Raw genomic sequence first — 2,864 nt, 5'->3', positions numbered from 1 at the left:
CTGATGAGATCAGGAAGGCTCTCTTCGACATGGCCCCTTGTAAAGCTCCGGGACCCGATGGCTTTAGCGCAGGCTTCTACCAGCAAACTTGGCAAATAGTTGGGGACTCCATCATCACTTTTGCTCAGGACTTCTTTGCAAATGGCACGCTTACGGAGGAGTGCAACGACACTGTTATTACACTCATTCCCAAATCCTCGAACCCAGAAACAGTGAAGCAGCTCCGCCCGATTGGTTTATGCAATGTGACATATAAGATTTTAACCAAAGCTATGACGACAAGACTTAAGGACATCTCGCAGAATCTTATTTGTCAATATCAGACTAGTTTTGTACCTGGCAGACAAATAACAGATAATATCTTAATTTACCAAGAGGTTCTGAATTCAACTAGAAAGAAAACAGGAGCTGTAGGATGGATGATCTGGAAAATAGATTTGGAAAAAGCATATGACCGTCTCTCATGGAACTTCATTCAAGACACCTTGGAAGACATAGGTTTCAACCAGACATGGATAAGGAACATTCTTGCTTGCATCCGCTCACCTAGATTCTCAATAGCTTGGAATGGAGAGCGTTCGGAATGGTTCAACCCCGGCCGTGGCATTCGTCAGGGAGACCCTATTTCCCCCCTTCTATTTGTTTTTTGTATTGAAAGACTCAGCCACCTAATTGAGCACGCGGTACTTGCAGGAAAATGGAGAGGAATCAAGCTGGCCAAGCAAGGCCCTATCATCTCCCACCTCCTATTTGCAGACGACATGGTGTTATTTGGGGAAGCTTCGACCTCCCAAGCTGAAACTATGATGCACTGCCTTGACACCTTCTGCAACTCTTCTGGCGAACGCATTAACTTCCTCAAATCATCCATATTCTTTTCAGCTAACACTCAGCCATCGGTACAGCAAGCCGTTTTGGAGAGGACCAACATTCCTATAGTAACTGATTTGGGTAAGTATCTAGGTGTCCCTTCTATCCATGGTAGACTCACGAATGACTCATTTGCAGGTATCTTCGACAAAATCCGCACCAACTTATCCGGCTGGAAGGCCAAGGCTCTTACATTGGCTGGAAGACATATTCTTGCCCAGTCAGTCCTTTCGTCCATCCCCTTCTACACCATGCAGACCATGCTTTTCCCTAAAGGAGTGATCGCTTCCATTGAGAGATTAATTCGTAACTTTCTCTGGGGCGCCAAGGAAGGGGAACGAAAATGCAACTTAGTTAATTGGGAGACAGTGACAAGCTGCAAAGCTGCTGGAGGCCTTGGTATCCGAAGATTAGAGGAAATGAACCTCGCTTTCCTTGCAAAGTTAGGCTGGAGAATAATGATGGAGGATGACTCCCTTATGGCCAAGGTGTTTAGAAGCAAATACGCACTTAACAGTTCCAACCCTTCTATGTGGCGATCGAAACAAAATATGTCAAATGCCTGGAAAGGTGTTCTTAAGAGTGTCCCCATGATCCAAGCAGGCTCCAAGCACCTTGTGCGTAATGGCAGAAGTACTCTTTTCTGGCAAGATATTTGGGTAATGGACCAACCGCTACGCGACTTGGCTCTGCACCAAATTCCAGCCTCTTCTATCGATCGCACTGTTTCTGACTACTGGTCTGAGACCGAAGGCTGGAAATGGGGTGAGTTTGAGCACCTCCTTCCCCCTGCAACTCACGATGCCATAGCACCTATCCTCATCTGCCCAGGGGAACCTCACAATGACCAGGTTATTTGGAAGGGCGAGATCTCGGGTTTATTCTCTGTGTCATCGGCATACAACATCCTATCTAATGCCCCTAATGAAGCAACAGATGTGACCTGGGAAAAGATCTGGAAATTAAAAGTGCCAAACCGAATTAGAGCATTCCTATGGCTTGTAAAACACGACAGAGCTATGACCAATGTCAATAGAGCAAGGAGAGGATTCACCTCGGATGATAAATGTTGGGCTTGCCCCAGTCACGCTGAAGACATAGATCACGTTTTGAGAAGCTGCCCCAAAGCTCAGGCAATATGGAAGCTCATTCTCCCCCAGTCCGCAATGCTGCATACCACCTTTGCTGTATGGCTTGACCAAGGACTTACAAATATCAATGGTGGCAGATTCCCCTCAAACTCAGCCTGTCTCTTTGCTGTCACGGTTTGGTGGATTTGGAGGTGGAGGAACGATGCCATCTTCAATAATCACGAGATCCCTCTGAACTCTAAAATCAACTGGATTATTCATCAACACAGAGAGATTGCAAGCGCTTTTGCCAGAGCTGCCAACCCGAATGGACTGCTCAATACAGCTACATGGATGAGTGTCAACTGGACGAAGCCCCAGGAGAACTATATTAAGATCAACACAGATGGCAGTGTCCTTCCTCATAACTCCAAGGCTGGTTGTGGAGGCATTGCAAGAGACAGCTCAGGGAACTGGATTGGAGGATTTACTAGTAACATTGGCTCATGTTCACCAGTAATGGCTGAGGCATGGGGCGTCCTAAGAGGCATTCAGCTAGCTAAACTTCTAGGCCTCCAGCATGTCATATTCGAAAGCGATTCCAAAATCATAGTGGATGGCATTACCTCAAGCTCCTTATCAAACTCCCTTATTTGCAACCTATTATCAACTTGCAGACGCGAACTACAGGGCATTAGGGATTGGAGAATCGCATGGATATCCAGAGAGCAAAACAGTACTGCAGACGCCCTTGCAAGAATGGCAACCTCTCGCCCTCGCGGTGTAAATATTCTGCCGCAGCCTCCAAGCGAAATCACTCCGTTTTTAGCTAATGACTCTTGTTTTTTTCCCCTTTGGCGTTATAGTACTCTGTAAAGACAATTCTTATACTCCTCTAACTATTAATACACTGGGTAGCACCCA

This window comes from Ipomoea nil, unplaced genomic scaffold, assembly GCF_001879475.1.
Source record: "Ipomoea nil cultivar Tokyo-kokei standard unplaced genomic scaffold, Asagao_1.1 scaffold0415, whole genome shotgun sequence".
NCBI lineage: Eukaryota > Viridiplantae > Streptophyta > Magnoliopsida > Solanales > Convolvulaceae > Ipomoea > Ipomoea nil.
This window is presented reverse-complemented; position numbering follows the sequence as displayed.